This window comes from Cavia porcellus, unplaced genomic scaffold, assembly GCF_034190915.1.
Source record: "Cavia porcellus strain 051 isolate PalLab524CR breed Dunkin Hartley unplaced genomic scaffold, mCavPor4.1 scaffold_1, whole genome shotgun sequence".
Classification (NCBI taxonomy): Eukaryota; Metazoa; Chordata; class Mammalia; order Rodentia; family Caviidae; genus Cavia; species Cavia porcellus.
In genome coordinates, this window is record NW_026947484.1 from 74,355,950 (window position 1) to 74,377,203 (window position 21,254).

The window sequence follows — 21,254 nt, forward strand, 5'->3', positions numbered from 1 at the left end:
ACTTTCAGATGTGTTGCCTCCCTTTTATTTTTATTTAAAAATTTTTTATTGGTATATTTTACATACACAGAATGATCGCATTCATCATAGGGAACTTATACCTGCACATGACAGATCTTAATTCTTCCTTTTTCCGCACTCCTTCTCCTCCCTTCAAGTCCTCTTCCCTTCATTTATAAAACCTTTGTTTGCATTTTTCTTTCTATTCTCTTTTTTCTCATCCCTTGCTTTCTTTTGTTATCTCACTTTTAGCTTTGCCCCTGATTTTAACGTACTTATTCCCCCTCCTTAGAACAAGACAGCTGTTTACACTTTAAAAATGGACTTTCTCTTCCTCTTTTCCTTTCTCTTTTTCTACCAGATCGCTTTTCTAAAAGCAATGAAATATCTCAAGCCCTAGCAACAGAAGGTAAAGGAGGGGAACCTTGCGGCAGGCGGACTATTGTTCAACCTGAATGCTCACCCCCTGGCTTATTCAGGCTTTGGTGTTCCAGTCCCTGCCCCTGGAAACTGTAATTATCAAAGGCAACAAATTGGTTTTGTGCTTTCATCTTTCTCCTTTTCAAAAACCAATAATCTGTTCTCTAGAAACAATAAAATGTCAAGCAGCAGAACCTAAAACACAACTCAGCAAACTCTTCGTACGGTGCATCATCCTAGCTCTCTTCTAAAGTTGGTTTTGTTTTCAGGAGAGTGGGAGAAGGTCTGGGTAAAACTCCAGTCACAAGGCTGTGTTAGACAGAGGCCAGAAGCCCCATCCCTGGGACAGCAAACACCCTGAAAGTTCTTGGTTAAAGCACTCAAAAAAGAAAAAGTTGATAAAGAGTATTTATCAAGAATTCCTTTTCTCAAGACAAGTCAGATTGGCTTTTAAAAGAATTCATGTTGCTGATTTTTATATTATGAGGTATCACAGTTTAAGAGCTGCCCAATGCAAGTATTATAAACAACTAAGTTAGGTAGAAATATTATAGACAGTCAGACAGGGCTGGGCCCTCGCGGGAGTCAGTGCAGAGGACTGTGGCTGGAGGAGCATCTGTTGAAGGCCCGGCCTCAGGCTAAAGATGGAATGCCAGGCCTACAGCCTCCTCAAGGGATAAACTATGTACTGTAATTGGTATCATGTGGTCCAATAAAATCTAGATAGACATCAGTCACCCTGATGGGTGACCAGGGCCTCCAGATTCATGTCTTCCTGAAAAGGTCCTTGTCCTTCTCATGTACAGGTGCAGGATGATCTGCTTCCCCATTGGATCAATACCACCTAAGTGACTGTTATTGCAATCTTATGGGTTAATCACAGTTTTGTCCCATGTTGTACCCACCTCATGATTTTACTCTATAAAATTTCCTTTTAAAAGTGGACTCATTGACAACCCACTTTCAGGTCCCTCCTGTCTGTCAGGAGCTGTCTGTCTATCTCTCAATAAAGTTTTCCTGCTCTTAACTTCTGTTGTTTCTTAGAATTCATCCTTCAGTCTCAGAGAACTTGAACCTGGCATATCTGATATCCAGCAGGTTGGGAGTTACATTTATTTCTCCTATGTCACAATGACAATGATTTTGCCAGGGAAGAAGGAAATCAAGTTTTGCAGGGAGCTGTAGAATACACTAAAACAAAGCCCTTTTATATAGTTGAAAATGGTTGCTTGTGCCAAATTACTAAATACTAGCTGAATTAACTGTTTCCATTGCCTTTGACAGCAGTGTCCATAGACTGCTTGATATATAGAGGGCCAGGTTCCTGGGTTAATTCACCACTACTTAACCAACTGAAAAGTCCCAGTTGGGCCTATAATTTGCATGTGAATGACAGTTTCCATAAACGGCTTTCTATCTTCAGATAGAAATGTTTCTAGCCTAGGCCAACAACCCAATAAATTACTTATTGATGTTCTTCAAACAATCCTAGTTCAGCTTTTATTATCAGTTACTGGACCTCAGCTGTAATAGACAATGTCTGGGTTAAATTTAACTTTTCTCCTAGTGAGGTTAAAATCCTTCTAAATCTTTTGCAGAGATAAATTTGGTTATGGTGACTACAAAATAGGTGGAATAATTTTTATTTACAAAATTACTATAATGCAGTCAGGGAAACTTCAGAGCCCTTCATTAAGATGCTACTGATGTGGGTACAGGATATCCAATATAATGTAATGGCATGTGTTTAACTGTTTAATAATAAGTTAGAATACAATGTCAAAATACAAAAAAGCAAAAACAATACAAAAATTCCAAAATCCAGATAGTATTTGGCAGAAAAGTTGGGGTTTTCACAAATCCCTCAAAACAGGCTAAGTGGATCTTTATCTAGAAAAGAGTGGGAGATTTTAGCATTCTTAAAACCTGACCAAATTTGGTGGTGCAGTTGCTAAATTTTAATAGCATGCTTCCTGCAGACACTGTATTTGGTTTGGATATACCACAGATGGCAAAACGGCCATGTGTTTTTAAATACTAAGTCTTTAGCTGACCAGTGCTTTTTTAAAAAGACCCATCTGTTTCTTTCTTTCTAAAGATCCATCTGATTTAATTTAACTTTTAGCTTTGACAAGCAACAAAGATTGACCTGCTTCCAGCTCTTCGCAGCGTAAAAGTCTGCTCACAGAAGTCTCAGTTCTGGGCCGAGGGTGTGCTGTGATGGGGTGCAGACCTACAGCAGAATTTTTTCATTGCTGTTTGAGTGGTAAACAATCCCAAATTTCTCAACTCATTGGTTTTAGAAATCTGCATTATTTTTAGATCTCTTGGTAACTGTACAGGGAGGAGAGATTCAGAGGAGACCTCAGAATTGGTTGATTTTACAATCTTTTTTTTTTTTTTTTGGCTTTTTCATTTTTATCGGTACCAGGGATCGAACTCACGACTGCCGCTTACAAGGCAGGCGCTTATGCCGCTGAGCTAAATCCCCAGCCCAGAATTGGTTGATTTTAGTAAGGAAAACAGTAGAGGGCCTGTGACATCAGCTCACACAATATAATTCTGGCAAGCTGCAGAAACCTTAGACTCAGCCCATTTTCTTATGCCATGCTGCTCATTTTCCTCTCTCCTTCCTTTTCTCCTCCCTTCCCTTTTCTTTCTATCCTTTTCTGTCCTCCCCACTGCCTTCCCTGTCGTCTCCCTTCTCTCTTTCTTTTCCTTTCATCCTTTTCTTTCTCTTTTCTGTCCTATCCCCTCTCACCCACTTGCTTTAGTTTTTAAAAATATTCTGAAAGGCACGATCTCAGAAGCTCCAGTTAGCACTGCATTGGTGTTTACCACAGTTCCTGTCCTTTTATACTCATTCCCTAGGGTTCTGGGCTGGTCACAGTGTATTTTTAACACTCAGGGGGCTGAGGTAACCAGATTGCGAGTTCAACACCAGCCGGGCTACACAGTGAGTTCAAAGCCTGCCTGGATTACATAGTGAGATGCTGCCTCAGAAAAAGCAAACAACACACATGCGCGCGCACGCACACACACACACACACACACACACACACCCAAAAGTATGGCTGAGTACTCTGAACTGAAGGACGTGGGAAGGGTCTCAGGCAGTGCTTCTCTGAATTTTCCTTCCCTCCTATCTCCTGCTCTCCTTTCTTCACAAGGCAAGTCACGGAATTAGCATTCTTCCTCCCCCAGGTGTACGGTTATAGGAACTGGAGTCTCTCTTTTCTGAAGCCAGCCATGAAATCCAGAAACACCACACTAACTTCTTCCTTCTATCTTAGAGCGGGCAGCGAGGCAGTGCTCTGATGTCTGATGGATGAGCTTCAGGCTCCCACTGCAGGAGAGGTCCTTACTATTTTTCTTTTCTTTCAAAAAACATTTTTTTTAATTCCAGTACTGAGGATTGAACTCAGGGCCTTTTCACTGAACTACATTTTAGGTCTTCTCACTTTTAAAAAAATTTTTTTATGTTGACACAGGGTCTTGCTCAATTACCTGCACTGGGCTTGAACTCACAATCCTCCTGTTTCAGTCTCCCAGAGCGCTGGCATTACAGCTGTGCCCTCCATGCCTGGCGTGTGCTTTTCTCTTGCTAACCTGTCTTTTGTAATGAGCATGTCACCATGACCTCTTATGACAGGGAAGAAAGGTGTCAAACCTGAGACCCTTCCATGGGTGACCTATCAATGAAGCACGAGACCTGTATAAATCAGGAATGAATTTCAGCACTGGTAAAGGTAGAACCAAGCATAATCCTGCCTTCTCCACAGCAGCTCTTCTGCTTTCACACCTGTCCCCAGCAATGCCCTTCTCTCCTGACGTGGATGGCATTACCTTCCCATCCATACTGACAGCTGAGAGCTGCAGGCAGGAAACCCTCGGCTCCCCTCAGACACACCTACAACCTCATCTTCGCCTGCACCCCTTTCTCTTTCTTTTGTTTTGAGAACAAGGTCTGACTCCAGAAATCGTGAACTCTTCAGTAGGTGACCCAGGTGGCTATTCTTACACAATCAACACGGGAGATACAAATGAAAAGTAAACATGGATAGGCCTGGGAAAAAAATGCACATTAGACAGTGGCAAGATGGCACCATTTTTAGTGTTTTAGAATCTAATTCCACACCCTCGTAATGAGGAAAGACTTATCTGTAATTATCCCCCAAACTTCTCGGCGCAGGAGGGGAAGGCTGGGAGGCCTCCCTGTTTTTTCCACATACTCTTTACCACATTCCTCAGCAGGCAGATGGTCCTCCAGTCACTTCTCACAGATCCCTAGCGTGCTGGGACTTTGTGTGAAGGAATGCTGAGGGGGCTGTACAGTGTGCTCCTCTCTGGCCCACCTCCCTGGGCACCCCGCTGCCCATACACCTCCCTGCCCAAGGTAATGTAAGGCAAAGGCCAAGTTAACCACTGGGTCCAACGCTGGACATCACGACATGGAGTCATTACTGTGACTCACTTGGATGGAGACAAAAATGTCAAACCCAAAGACACGCCAGAGGCATGCAGAATGCAATCAACAAAAAACAAAAAATAAAAGGAAGCATCTAGGTCTCTGTCATGACCCTCAGAGGTTCACTTTGCTGCAGATGAATGTCTTGTGGGTCAGGAGAGAACACCAGTTAACTAGAATAAGTCCAGGCAAATACGCAAACAGAATCTTGAGTTTTTCCTACTTATGTCTGAGACAGCGAAACAAGCATGAACCAGATTTTCAATGATTTTCAAGGGAAAGTGTAGATCTATGGTTTCAAGAAGAGTGGTGAATGAAGTTCACGTAGTTGCAATTCCTTTTCCTCTATGCCATGGCTTACTGAGTTAGCTCTAATGCTAGATAGGTGGATAGTTCCCATTTCTCAATGTTACAAACACTACTGGGATGAGCTCTGGCAGCTTAGCTTTTGTGCATAACCATTTCTTTATGATAAATCTCTAGAAGAACAATCTCTATATCTAAAGGTGAGCATGTTTTAGAGATTTAAAAACTACCTGTAACTGAACCATAATTCAAACACTGCATCAATTTACCTGGTATCACAATGTGACAATCTTTATTTCCCTCATATCTTCCACTTTCTAGGGAACACTACTTATTACACCTACATCTATGTAGACACCTACAAAGATATAAATACATAACTCACATGTGTATATATATGCGTATTATATATATATATACATATGTGTATCTTCAAATGTATATGTTTATTAATTTAAAATAAATCATTTACTTCCCCAGCCCCAATATATTATTTTTAACACACACATACATTTTCTTTCTTAGTTTTGGTAGTGCTGTGGTGCTGGGGATGGAACTCTACCACTGAGTTATATCTTCCTGTATTTTCTTTCTAAGGTGAAAGGTTTTTGAACTGATAAATCAAATGTAAACATAATAAGATAACTACAACTATTGACATCACACTCAGGGTAGTATATTTATAAATTATTTTTAGCCAGTTGATTAAACAAATGTGTGATTTTCATATCTTAAAACTTTCTTATGTATGTTTTTCAAGTTATATTTCTTTTTTTCCTTTTCCTTTTTCTTTTTTGGTACGGAGAATTGAACTCAGGACCTTGAGCTTGCCAGGCAGTGTACCACTGAGGTATATCTCTGGCCCCCTGTATTTCTTTTTTAAGATTTGACTATGTACTTTATCACTTTCCTACTGACCAGTTTGAATTTTTGCTTATTGATCTATTAGAGTACACATAAATTTATATTAAATATATTAAGAGTTTATGATACATATGTATCTATTACATATTTTATATGTATATACATAATATATATGTTTGCTTTTGTTTTTGTTTTTGAGAGAGGACCTTGCTGTGTAGTTTGGGTTTAAAATGGCAATCATTGTCAGTACTTAGGTATGCAGTCAGTACTATAGACTTGTGAGGACAAATGTGTAGATATTTTGAAACATTTTGACCTGATAGCATAATTTTTTTTGCATTTTTGCTCTATGTTTTAAAAAAATTTTTTTTTAAGAAACAGGGTTTCTCTATGTAGTGCAAGCTGGCCTTGAACTTACTATATAGGCCAGGCTGACCTCAAACTCAAGGTGATCCTCCTGCCTCAGCCTCCTAGGTGCTAGGATTACAGGTGTGCACCACCATGTCCTGTCCTTGTCATTGTTTCTTATAATAAAATCCTTTCTAATGAAAAACAAAACAAAGCAAAACAAAAAAGAAAAAGAAATCTAGGGAAGAAAAACATTTTCATAGAAAAATATAAAGGAGAGGGAGAAAAAATACTATACCAAGAAAAAGTGTTCTTCCTCTGGTAAATTAGAGCCTTCACTAAAGAGTGACTTGTCAGTTTCTAGTTTTACAAGTTGTGTTTATAGCTACTGAAGCCAGGAAAAACCTACCTGTTTTATAAGCTTAGTAAACTAAGGGATCCCCAGACAACCTCAATGTATCAACAAACAAACAAACAAAATTGTATCATGTAGAATTTTGAAAAGGCTCCCCTAAAAATACAGAAGTCGTAAAACTGAAATATTCACTAGACAGAAATTTGGAAGTGTGGAGGGCAGGTAATCTTTGTCAGGTTCTGGACAGACTTCAGAATAAATGTCTGCTTGATTAAGTTTATTAGTAAAACTAAGGACAAAGGATGCCGAGTCTGTCTTTTTGGTGGTTGGAGGACAAAAAATACCAGCTCAGCAATATTCCATGAAATTCATGACTCAGGAAAGTCATGAGAGAATTCCCCAAGTAAACACTATGCTTGTGTAAGCTGTGCACTTGTAACTACCGGTTATACTACTCAGTCTTTCCAAGGATTTTCCCATAAATTGATAGGAAATGCAAAAGCTATTAATAAACAACCAAGAGGAAATGAACCAGAAGGAAAATGACAGCCTCACTTCATATTTAAAGTTATTTCCGGATGGATGACTGATGCATAGGCTCCTTTTCTGTATCTGCTCCTCTGTTCTATTTGATATTAGACCTTGTTCAATTTTATAGAATAATTTTCCTGGTTCTGGTAGACGGCGACCCTTCCCTGGTGTATGAGGGTGGTTTCCTGTCAGTAAGTAATGATCTTGCTATTTCTACTTTGCACTCACGACTCTATTTTAATGAAGCAGGGGCATTAATCTCCTGGAGTCCTCTCCGAGTACCCCTAGACATCATGAAATGTGATGGGAAATTGATCTTCTTGCATGTATCTCGACTACACATTGGCTTTCTGGTTCCTCGATCCCTTTATAGCAGGCTGTCTTTATATTAAATAGCTGTCTGTTCATAAATCTCTCTAAAAACTGCAGACTTGCTCTTTCACTTGTGTGAACTTCTAAATGTTGCTTTAAAAATTGTCAGGACTCTAGCTATTTTGCAGCTGTTCCCATTATCATGATTTAAGGGCATAAATAAAAGGAAAATTTTCAAAATGGAAATCTGAATTTCAACTGAATTTCAATTTTTTTCCTACATAGAAAAAAATTTTGTACCAGGAAATAAAGAACTGGAGAAAGTTACTTGCAAAAATCACACAGTACATTATCAAGATACAGTTCTGCCCATTAAAATGCCTTAGAAACATAGCAAGAAGTAAGAGACACTTAGAGGTCACCTTAGAACATGTTCCTATTTCATATGGAGGCAACGCAGCACTGTGATGAACAGAGTTAATACCAGATTGAGGACTCAAAGCCAAGTCTTCACATCCTTGACCTATTGCTCTTTTAGTATACATCTGTCACCCCAACAGCTAATACCTGGCAGTGACTTAGAAGATTCAGACAGAGGAAGGAGTCAGATGCTTTGAGAAAACTGCTACCCTAAACAAAGTTAAACAGAATTCGTTAATGGAGACCTTCTCAAGAGTTTGTAAAATGTTATTGCCTTAGTTACTTTTCTCATTGCTAAGACAAAATACTCCACATCCAGAATGAAAGGGGAAAAGATTTGTTTAGTTCACAGTTTGTGGAGCTTTCAGTCCATAGTTGGCTGGCTCCAAGGTAGGACAGCACAGCACAGGCATCGCAGAGGGGAAATAATTCATGGTGCCCACAAAGTAGTAAAAGCAACAAGCTCTTTGGGATGACCACAGCTCTTTCTATTCCTTCATATCTTATCCAGGCTACTTAGCGTGAGTAACCCTTAATCATGGTGCCCTTGATCCTAGCATTGCACCATGAATCAACCCCAGCTTCACACACTCTAGATCCAGCCGCCTCTGAAAAAGCCCCACCTATGAGTGCATGAGCCTTTGGGGGGACATCTAGACACAAATCTTAACAGCTACTGAATTCCCCAAACTTGTCTGACCTAGAATTATCACTCAGTGGATCATCTCAAGGCACGTGGCCTAGAAGGGCTGATTTAAGTGTCTTACCTGGTAAAAAAATGTGTGCATTTTTTCTGACTGGCCAGATGAGGCCTTTCCACCAAATGCATAAGTGATACATGAAGTTTGCTTTTTACTCCCACAACAGAGTACAGATGTAGACTTAGAAAATTTTGCCATGACAGTTTTAATTACTACTGAGCCAGTCATGAAAGCAGACCCAGAAAAACAAAATGCCTGCTCATTTACAGGTTTTTTTAACTTATTTTTTTCTAAAAGAACTATTTAATGAACACCACATAAGAGTTCCTCCAATTGCTTCTAATTAACAGGCCACTGAAAGATCACACACAGAATGCAAACAGCTGTTTGGGATGGAACGCTTGTGCCTTGGTGGCCAAGTTTATGCTACATTTAGGATTTGAAGGTGTAAAAGCTAATGCTTGTACTCCATCACCATTATGGAGTTTCTGACAATCGTAATTTAGTCTGTCTTGACATTTGACTTTTAGGAAAAGCATCAGACTTAATTTCATCATTTTCCTCTGTGCCATGTGAAAGATCCAGGTAACTTTTGATTACCTGCTGGGGCGAGACATATCCAGAGAGTATTTCTTAAACATTAAAACAAAATACTATAGACTGTTCATGATTGTGTAAAAACTGCCACTTCTTTAAGAAAGTCTAGTGTTGGGGTTGGGGATTTAGCTCAGCCGCATAAGCGCCTGCCTTGCAAGCAGGCAGTCGTGAGTTCCATCCCTGGTACTGATAAAAAAAAGTCTAGTGTTGCACAAAAAGATTCAACTCTGACCAGATTTTTAATTTCAAGAATACAGTACATCACAGCAAAATTCAGGATGCCGAATTATCCAAGCACTAACTAAGCATGACCTAGAAAAATACTCATTATGTTCTCGCTCTCCTTTCAGCTAAATTTAATAAATATTGACTATATATGTACTGTGCTAAACTTTTTTGTGTGCATCTCCTTTCATTTCTGCCAGCATCCTACCAAGTGGGTAGTACTGGTTCACTCCTGTTACACATGAAAGAAAAGGGAAGGGTTACATTGGTTGTGTAGATTGTGAGGTTACAGAACTGGACCAGTTATAAAGCTGTACAAAGCAGAGACACTGCAGTGAAGTGTCTTCAGCATTAGGCTACATTTCCTCTCCCACAGCTCTTTCTTCTTCGTGTTGGGCCACCTTGAATTTTGATCCTTGCTAACAGCTGAATTTATTTCAAAGTGAAATAACTGTGATTCAGTAATAAAGGCCTTTGTATTTTGACAGATCTTGAGAGCCAGAGCTGGGTTCCCCTTCTCACCTGATCCTATACTTTTTACACTGGGCTGAGACACATTTAGGCATGGCATGTAAAGCATGGATTCCAGAGACTAGAAAGTCCTGGAGCTGGCGTTCAGCACGGGCACTTAATAACTATGTGATGCTGAACAACATTCTTAATTTTCTGCCCGAGTTTTTCTCATCTATTTAGGTGGGGCTGTAATGTTTTCCTTACCTAGGGAGCTGTGGCATCACATGGAATGTTAGAATTCAGGACAAGTCCTCAACAAAGATGACACGGGATCTGCCCTAGTTACACTCTCAGAATGGCCTATGGGACATTTTACCACTGCTATTATTCCAGAAGTAGAGCGCTACATTACAGTTCCTGCTAAAGATTAGATATTTTAGGGGGAAAGTAAGGAATTACTAATCTAATTAGCCCATTGTCCTTAAAATGGACTGAGCACTAACAGGGGAAATGGAGGTGAAGAAATACACATGGAAGGTCACGTGGGAAGGCACATGGTGGGTTAGCATGTGGAAATCAGGAAGGAGGGAGAAGAAATCGGGGAGAGCACCTGAAAGGTTTGCTTTGTTCACAGATCTACATGGGCTTCTCCTCACTCAGCCTTTTGACTCCCCAGAGGGAGCAGAAAACAGTGCTCAGAAAAGCAGGCAACCTACAGAATCAGCCCCTGACAAACCACACCGAGAGGCTGTGTGAGTGGTGGCTGAGTCCCTCCTGCAGCAGACACAGGTGCACCCGGCTCTGGGTTCAGCCCTTAATTTCTAGTGCCACATGTAGAGAACGCTGGCCTAGTCTAGCTGCACTCTGGGGAGCCAAGGGCACTGAGGAGTGGTGCCTTCTTTCTCTTATAGCAGTGCTGCAAGAATAACATAAAATGACAGAAAGGGCTGGTACCTCAGTATGGGCCTGGGCAGCCTCCCCTTTCCAGCTGTACCCGCTTCTTCTAAGATTGATAGTGACCTTGACCTCCCAGAGATCCCTGCACCAACCAGCAGGCCTGGGTCAGCCAGGCCGTGAGTCGAATCTCAACTCTGCCATTGGCCAACCTCATCCACTCATCCATTCGCTTAGGTACTCATTGATGACAAGCGCATAAAACATGTTGAGCAGAACGTCACTGATAGCCCAGTGTCACAGAATGTCTAGTGCTGGATGCTGTAGACATGGACATGAGTAATACTAGTAAGGTCCTTGTTTTTCTGAAGATTGTTTTCATTAGAGAAGAGTGATGTTCAATGAATAAATAAATAGATAACTTCAGCATTTTTTTTTTTTGAGACAGGATTTCATTAAGTAGCTTAGATTGCCCTTGAAATAGCTTACATAGCCTAGGCTGGCCTCAAATTCACAGAGATCCTCCTGCCTCAGCCTCCTAAGTGCTAGAATTATAGGTGTATGCATCACACCTTGCTAGACTGGGATATTCATTAAGTACAAACTAAGTGATACAAAGGGAATAATCTGAAGATGAGGATGGAGAAAGAAATGGGGACAGACAGAAGTCCTATGTGCTTGTGTGACTAGAGGGAGATGAAGTCAGCAATGCAGGCAAGGACCAGGTGATGCAGGGCCTTGCAAGACACAGGAGGGAATGAAATTGTATCATAAATGACACATTTTGGGGCAGATAAGTGCCTTGAGCTGAATTCTGTTTAATATGTTGATTCAGCTGCTGTGTGTGAAGTACAGACAGGTCAGGGTAGGACAAAAACCAGCTAGGAAGTTGTTGAAGTAGTTTGGGAGGCAGTTTGGTTGAAGTAGGTGAGCATAATAGTTTTTAAAACTAGGATGGTAGCTGGGAAGATAGAAAAGGGCCAGATTTGAGATGAATACCAGACATATCGCAAAATTTTCTCTAGAATTTGGATAAGTGGCAAAGAAACAGGAAAAAAACTATTTTAATTTGTTGAGATTCGGTTTCTTCACCTATAAGTTTGGAATGTGTTACTGTAACATATTGTTTAATGATTAAATCAGTGAATATGTTACTAAGCACAGTAGAGACTTGATGAGCAGCCGGACTGTATCAGAACCTTGTTCTGACACAGGTTGAACTGGAACTCTCTAGAAAGTTCCAGCAAGTTCATATCAGAATCTCAGTCATTACAAATTCTGACTCTTACAAGATGTATGCTAAGCTCAATATGCTCAGAAAAATATCTTTTTAGAATAAGTTAAATACTGAGTTATTAAACTATAGAGAACCATCAATAGAAGCTTCTAGACTGTAATGGTTGGCAAATATTTGCCATGTAATTATTTTGGGTACTTTGTGACATAACATACCTTTATAAACTGCAAGAATATCTAGAGAAACTTGTAGTTCTGTGGACAGAAGCCACATGTGAGAAATAATCACACAGGTTTTGGTGTCATATTTCTGGAAAAATCTTGCCTCAAGCTTTGAAGGGGTTTTTCTTTGACTAAGGAGCACCCACAGGGATCACAGCACTGACTCTAGCTTTCTAGGAGTAGGAAGACCATTCAATCAACTCTGCTGTGTGGTCACAGGACAAACTCTCAGCATTTTAGGGGGGCCCACACAGACACATGCGTGCCTCGCCCTCTGGTTTCAGAGGCTTAGCTGGATATTGTGAGGCTCAATGTGGACATGACTTTCCCAGTACCAAACTTCTCTGCCAGCAGAGGTACTGTCTTTAGTTCAGCATCAGGGCCCTTGGCAAACACAGGATATCATACAAGGGATAAGGTGGACTATGGAATCTTTCAGGCACTGGGACATCTGAAGACATCCAAACATTTATACTGGATGCCTCCAAGGACTTTGCCTACTGAGGCATGAGACATCCAGAGAACTTTGATCACTTACATTTACTAAAATTTTTCTACCTAATGTCCTTTGTTTTCTTTCAAGAGCAACAAAACAAAACAAACAAAAAAGAAAGAAAGAAAGAAAAAAAGACCGGCTTCTCTTTGTTTCCCATAAATGAACTTTTGGCCCCCTGTCTACCTGCATGTAGGTACAATAATTTTCACACCATGTTGCCTTTACACAAGCACAGTAGTCTTGGCTGGTCTCTGCCTTACACTGCTCCTTACAGATACCAATCTAAAATACAATCTAAAATGGTCCCTTTCTTTTCTGTGTATTTTTATTTTTATGGTACAGGGAATTAAACCCAGGGTCTTTTCACCGAGTTACATCCCCAATGCCATTCCTACATTTTTTGGAGACAGAGTCTTTACTAAGTTGCTAAGTTACTGAGGATAGCTTTGAACTTGTGATCTCCTGTCTTAGATTCCTAGAACATGGGGGTTACAGGGCTACAGCACTACTCCTTGATTCCTTTTCTGATTTTACCGTGGTTAACCTTTTGGCACAATGGTGCCTGATGCTGCATGTTATAACCACCTGGGGCACCGGTAAAATGCAGATTCACAGACCCTGTCCTGCTTCTCTCTTCCAGCTGCAGTTCCAGAACAAGTCTTCAAGAATTTGGTGTGTGTTTATCTCCATCTGTCTGCTTTCATAAGGTCTGGGATAAAACTGGGGCATCAGCATTTAAAGTCTCCCCAAGTGATTTTCATGAGGGCCAACAAGGCCTTCCCAAAAATCAGAATTTCAGGCAACAGGCAGTTGCTGAGCATCAATTGGGCACAATTTTCCTGCTAGATTTTATTTTTTTTTTTGTACTGAGAATCAAACTCACGACCTTGTACTTGCCAGGCAGGCACTGTGCTCTGCTAGGTTTTTGGTGAGAAACAAGAAGAAAGAAATTTAAAAAACTTGAAGCAAAACTTAAAAAGAAAAATAAGCTTTCCCCACCGTAAGCTGCTCCCTCCTAGACTTCTTTCCCTATGGCTCTTGCTAAATTGCAAAAATGTCACTGTTTGGTTAACTACCTTTGTCTCATTTTGTAAACTTGGTTGCCCACACACTGATTTTAAGCTAGAGCAAGATAAATCAAGCTTTTTGATCACATGTATAAAATAGAACCCTTTCTTTGTTCAGAGCTCAGCCTTTGGACACGAGTCTGATGAGCCAGTGTAAGCCTAAATAAATTCTTCTGTTTCATCTATTGGTCTCTCTGGTCTCTTAAAATCCATAACAAACTATGATTGCAAACTTAATTTGGAAGTGATGGAATTAGGAATTGAAACCTGAGATTCCTGTGAAAATGTTCCTAATGACTGTGTTATACTGTCTCCCAGAGGGTGCAGGTAAAGCCTAGGATACCCAGGAAACCCTCACCTATCCTGGGGAGTAAAATCAGCCAACGGATCCGCAGAAGAAAGTGAGGTTTTCATTGGAATCTAAAGCAGAAGACTCAGGCTTGCGCATGTGCGAGCCCTGGGTTAAATATCCTGTAAAAACAAAACAAACAAAAACAACGCAATTCAATAAGAAGAGTCTAGGCGGAGACAACAGTGTGTGTACTGGTCCAAAGCAGGAGAACAGCGTATGTTCCAGGAACTGATTGCTCAGTGTGGGTAAATGAAGAGAGCAAGAGACAAAGCAGGGGTGGCTGGAATCAGAGCATGCACAGTCTTTCTCCTAAGAGCAAGAAGAAGCCAAAGGGTTACTGCCAGAGAAGGTTCCATCCTAACTCTGCTGCCCCGCCAAACATAGATGGCAAATGGGACTGGGTTTTAATTTTAATTTTCAGAATCCACTTATGGACCAATGGTTTCCATCCAGGTTGATATGACCCCTCTGTAACTATCTGGAAATATGTGCAAATAATTTTAGGTGTTGCAATCATTAGAGATGTCAACAATCTGGTAATGTGATGAATGGTTCTGCATAAAAGCAGAATTGTGCTTTTTATCATTCCAACAGGACCCGTGTTGGAAAATCCAGTCATAGGCAAGACACAGAAGGCTTAACTATAGGAATATATAATGTTATACGCCATAAAAGTGTCAAAGTAATTGTACATCAGGAGAATTTGAGAACTAGAGAGGCAAAGGGAAGTAGAGGGAACTATAGAGGTGGAAATCAATTCATCTTACACAGCAGAGTGTCAAGAGACTCTGTCTAAAGTTTATGGCTTAAAAAATAGATGTTTAGGTATATTAAAGTTATAGGCAGCTAGGCACAATGGTGCATCGCAGTCCAGCTAGGAGGTCGAGTTCAAGGATTGCAAGTTTGAGAGCAGCAACTTACTGAGGCTCTGCTTCAAAATAAAAGTTAAATAAGGAAGGAATGTGACTCAGTGGGTATAGTACCGTTAGAAACAATAGAGCAGAGGGAGTTACCCCTTTTGGTCACTTAATTTTAAGTAGCACACTAGGGTCATTCCTCCTTCCACTATCCTAAGACAGGTAGAAAAACAAAATAACAAAACTCCAGAGGAGGGCTCGCCTGTAATCCTAGCACTTGGGAAGCTGAGGCCGAAGGATCACGGTGAGTTCAAGGCCAGCCTGGGTTACACAGTGAGTGCAAGGCCAGCCTGGAATACATAGTGAAACTCTGAAAACCAGAACATAAAAACAAATCAAAACAAAACAAACAAAACCCCAAGAGATCGTCAAAGCTCTAGGTGACAGTGCATGCGTTTTGGGTCTCCTAGCCTGACCTTCAGTCACCTTCACCCTACTCAAACTGCATCAAGGGATCATAAAATATGTACTACATGTCATGCATGTGATTAAGATCTGAATGAATTCTGTACCACCATGTGTGTTGAGAACCCCTGAGATGGCACAGCAATCAGTCCTGTCAATCACACCTAGAGATTCGGAGGGAAGCACCTGGGTTGAAACACACATACTCTAAATTCCAAAAGCCTGCTTTACTGGGGGTTATGCTGTGTGCTGTGACCTGTGCGCAGTGCTCTTGCTTTACCAGCATGAATTTTCTGTTTGTGGCATACCTTTTGCTGGCACGGCCTTGGCCTGTGCACAGTTTCCTATGCTCCTCCATAAATATAGCTACTTTTCACTTGCCTTTTGGGTGCATGCTTTGCAATTTCCTGTTTGTTGCACAAAGGATCTGGGCTATACCTTCCAGTCACACGGTAACAGTGAGAGTGCTTGCCTAGAACATGCGAGGCCCTGAGTGAAAGCCTGCCCCCCTACTGAAAAAAAAGTTATAATGGAACTGAGAGAAAAATAACAATCTAAAAATGTGAAGGAAAGAGGGAAAAAGAAACAATGGTGTGAACTAAATTCCTTATCATTCAAAGTAACAAGTCAGCAAATATTGTTAACCTTAAGGCACAAAGAAATGTACTATTGAGGAGTATAGAAGAATCCACCCAAAAATTGGGAAGAAAAAAGGGACTAGAATTTGGGGCCAGGAATAGTAACAAAATCTTGGAATTTTCTTTTTTTTCTTTCTCAGTTTAAGTCATTTTTTGTTTGTTTACTTCCACCTCTGTGTAGTTGATAATATGTGAATTTTAGTTGCCTATTTATTTAGTGCATGGCTTGATCATAGACAACAAATGGTTCTCTCACTCTCTGAAGAGCTAGTTCTGTTGAATGGGGATTTCCAAGAAATACAGGCTGTCTGTATTTTTTTTTTTTTTTTTTTTTTGTCTTTTTCCTTTTTACCGGTACCGGGGATCGAACTCACGACTGCCTGCTTCCAAGGCAGGCGCTTATGCCGCTGAGCTAAATCCCCAGCCCCTATACAGACTGTCTTTAGACACATTTACAGGTATGTCTGCTGTGAGATACAGCAAGGTAGGCCTGTAATGTGGTTGTAAAACAATCTGCCAAGCTGAGAGTAAAGTTTAGAAGGAAGAGTTTAATGAGTGAGTACACGTACAGAACCAGGCAAGACAATGGCAAGAACATCATCTGTCTTTGACTCTGTACCTTGCTTTCATGGGCAATTACTTTCTTCTTGGGCTTCCTCCAATAGCAGTTGAGCCAATGACATAAGAGCATCAATTTAGAACTTCTTGTGGCTGGACCTAAGTCAGAGCTTACTGGAACTCTCCAAAGCATAAAGGCATGCCCAGGGCCTGCCTGAGGCATGCCCCAGAGCCACTGCTATTGTACATAAAACTAGTAGATGGGTTGTTCACCTCAAAACAGAGTCCATCATTTCTGGTGTAGAACTGTACCATATCTCAGGGGGGCTGGATCCATGACCAGGTCCTCCTCTATAAGAACATTCCTTCCCTCACTCGGTCTGGATTCATTTTTTCCCTATGTGACTGGGTAAGGAACTGTGTAACTTGTTTGTTAGCCATCAAGGAAGGGAAGGACAAATTCTCCAGGCACTCCTACCTGCTTAGAGGCTTCCTCCTGTTCACTGAAGTTAGGTCAGAGCAGGGATTCACTGTAAAGAGATTCTCAAGTGTTTAGCACTAGGGCATATAAGGGAAGCGGGTGGAGCCCTAGCAAAATCCAGCATAGGCTGAACCTCAGCCTCGGCCTCAGCTTAGCTGAGTCTCTGATGTCATAATTTCTTTTTTCATAGCAGGTATAGAACTGTTCCTCTATCTTTCTGCGCAGGCCTTCCCATGGGAGTGACACTGCTCGGTGCTTGGTCACTTACTTATCTTTATCTCCTCCCGGATCAGCCTGATCCTCATTCATTCTTTCTAGCATCAAGCATAAATCTAATAAAGGCTCCTTGGATAAGGAATAAATAAATGAATGGATGAATGAGTAAAGGTCATATATGGAAGCCAAAAGAATGACCAAGATGCTTATCATGTCCTTTAAAGATCAGCCAAATGGGGCATGGAGCATAGCAAAAATTCTGTTATCTTCTGGTACATCTTTAATTGCATGAATCTGTTAGAGACAGGAAGACAGTGTGGCTAAAGGTAGCAGAAATAGAAGGCAGGACAAAAGCCCAGAGCACACCCAGAAAGGTTCCCGAAAACCTGCAGAGAGACTTCTCGTGAGCACTTGGGCAGGTTTCGGATAGGATGATGCAGGCTATGAAAAGGGATAGTCGGCAATAAGCACCTGATATTGTGTCTCTCTCTTTGATGCCGCCCACCCTACACTGTCGGTGTATTTTTATTTTTGTTTCTTCCTTTTTAGTTGGCCCAAACCTGCTCTGCAGAGCCCATTTCCTCCCTACCTTTCTGTTTTTTCCCACCTTTAACAAATGTGAAACTTTGCCACTGTTTATGCTTTTGTTTAGTTCTTTGTTCCAAAGAGAAAAGCCCTAGACATCATCTCTAAAAAGAGACCCCAGCATCCTACAACCTGGGAACTGTTGTACCCTAAGAAAATAGCTTTGTTATATGTGTATTACAGCAAACCTGTATAGGGGCTTACTAAATGTGTTTGTTTTATCTTTTTTTTTTAACTGATATGTTAAGGGACCTAATTGATCTGTTGAGCAACACTCTCTTCTGTAAAGAATTGTAAGAATCTCACCTAATTGATATGTTAACCATTGTTGCTCTCTATAAACTACAGAAGCTGTGTTAAAACAAGCTAACAAGGGTTGTTAATCACTGTTAGGAGCCTTTATTTTTCTCTAAAGAGCTAAGGAAAACTAGAATGGCAATTAATTTACATTGTGTGCAGAGAGATTTGCGTGTGAGTTTAACCCTTTACCCTGACCTTGACACATTACTGCCGTTTTCTGTTCTGTATGGCGCCTTATTGCCTCCCTCTCCCCTCACCTATCTATCTAGGCCATAAAGAATTTGGGTTTCTGGTGACCTCCCCCTGACCCGGTGATGATCTGTTGTAAAATGAGCCTGCCCCAATTTTAAAAACTGCTTAGCTTAAACAAATTACCGGGTAATACTATGGCCCAAATCCCAATCGGTGCTTTCCTTTTGTTCTGTATGTATCAAATGAGTTAGATATCAGGTCTTCATAAAACTTAAGTTCCAGCGTCTCATAACTTGTGACCCCTTCGCACTCACTAGCGAAGACAAGCTGTCCTGAGATAATTAACTGTCCACTTTCTTCTCCAAATATTGCTGCAGACGTGCCACTCTGAGATAATGTCAGTCTGCAGGATGAAAATAATTTTTAAAAAACACCAGAAACTCCCTAGATTGTCAGAGCTAAGTGGACAGCAATACAGTTTCCAGACTCGGGTCAACAAGTTTGATGGCTCTACAGGTTTCTTTGTTTCTCTCCCCCCGCCCTTTCCTCCAGCCCCCTTTTAAAGTCCTCCCTTCAGCTTCTAGGGGACAGTCTCCAAATTGGCTCCCGGAGACTGGTCGCCAGGCCTGGAAATAAAGCCTTTGCCACTAAATTTTCGGTCTCTTGCCTCCTTGGATTTTATACCGGGGCTCAAGTTATAACAGGAACGCATATGCATGTGGGTGTGAGAGCGCATGTATTCTCATAACTACACCTTTGGACCCTTAGGAAATGCAGAGTCCTGGACTATGGTGAAAAGGAAGCTTCAACAATGCTGCAAATGTCAGGTAGCATTTATAAAAAGGCTTTTTCAGAGCATTTGTGGAACTATCTACGCAATGAATTTACAGAGCGTGAGCCTAGGTTATGAGTAGGAAGTTGGTACCAGGAATACCAATTTGATTTGTCTTCTTCTGCCCAGATAGCCAAGCAGTTTATCTCAGTTTATTTGGGTGATTGTAGTGTGATGAGATTAATCAAGGGATACCTATAGCAACACCACCTATTCAGTTAGCATCAAATAACCACAAGCAGTGCTTGTGAGATTTTAATAATACTTGCATGGTTCTATTTTGATATTATAAAATGATTCAACTTTAAAAAATGAGTCAGGAAGTCTATCACATCATTCATCCCAGCGGCAGAGAACTTTGGAGAGATTTTCAGAGATCTTTGATGAGTCATCAGAAAAGAGTTAATCACGCCCTGGTTGACATCTCAATGGGCTATAAGTAACAAAGCAACATTACAATGGCACCAATGTACAAAATTTCTTTAGCAGGAAGTTCTAAATAGACACATTTATGATTCTGTCCAAGCAGTTGATTGTAACTAAGAGAAGTTCAGGTAATGAATTTTTGTGAAAAAGGTTCTCCATCTCTCCCAACTTTGGAGCTTTTTCCGAGGAGCCTGAACTTTGGGTAGTATCTAGAGAATGGTGTGACCAATGATTCTTCTGTTCACTGAATGATACTGAGCTCCCTTTGCATGAGCAACTTATTTTACAGAAAGGTTTTCTTTTATTTTTCTTTGGGCCCCTTTCTAGAACCAAGAAGATACTCAGGAAATATTTGTTGATTGATAGACCGAAACAAAATGGATATTCCCATAGTAATTTCATGGCTGCATTGTAGTTGACAGGATTTATTGTATCTATAAAGCTTTCTTAAATTTATGAGTTGTTAAGTCCTAGAGATTATTGCTTTCTTTTGCATTCTTCCTGCAATAAAGGTTTTTTTGTATTCTCCGTGCTATCAAAATCAGCTGCTGATGGTTCCCTTAAGTCAGTTACCTAAGGAATGGGGTTCACATCTTATTTTAGTGAGTACCCTACAGTCACCCTGTGTTCAACTAGAGTCTTAGGCTGTTGACCTTGAAGGCTTAATGCAGAACCATGCTTAGTGATTTCATCCTTTTAAATTCTAGCATTCTCACTGGTGTGTGTGTGTGTGTGTGTGTGTGTGTGCACATGTGTGTGTGTATGTAAGAGGGGAGAGTGAGAGAGAAAGAAATATTTTCATATACTCCAGTCTAGGACCATTGTCAGGGAATCTTAAAAGAATTAAACCCCCTAAGTGTCCATGACTCAGAGATATAGAAAATGGTAAAGAACTAAAGAACTGACTTGTTACAGGGCTGAGGTAGAATGTGGAAAAGGACCTATCACCAGTCTGGGTCTGAGAGATTCCTAAATCTCAAATAAAGAATTTAACCTGCTTTTTTGTAGAGTAAGTTTGCAGGTTTCCTGACTCCTGTCACGGATAACGAATTTTCAGGATGTGTCAGTTAAAGACATGGTAAGGTTTCATTAGGCAGAAATTATGGTGCACTCCAGAGTGGAGTGTGGGCACCCTGAGAAATGAGAGGCATTTCAGTTTGGAAATGGGAACACTTATATTTTTGGTAGTAGGAGTCTGTGGAATTTGGTAATACATAGTCTTGATCTTGGTCTGGTGGGTGGGGGAGGATGGCCCAACTATAGTAAGATGACCTGTTGGTAGCCTAATTTGGTTGGTAGCCTAATTTACAGTGAAAGGAGCTATGTGGTAGATATCAGGGGTCTTGGTTTGGTGGGTGGGGAAGGATGGCCCTCTTAGAGTGAGATGACTTGTATGCTTCAGGGGTAGCCTACTTTACAGGTGAAAAGGTAGCCTAT

The 21,254-nt window shown here is 40.8% G+C and overlaps 1 protein-coding gene across 3 annotated transcripts in view; it reads right to left on the reverse strand.

Annotated features, from left to right (window-relative positions):
- Mamdc2 (MAM domain containing 2) overlaps positions 1-21,254 on the reverse strand; it is a 202,358-nt gene that overhangs the window by 30,388 nt on the left and 150,716 nt on the right. The window lies entirely within an intron of this gene.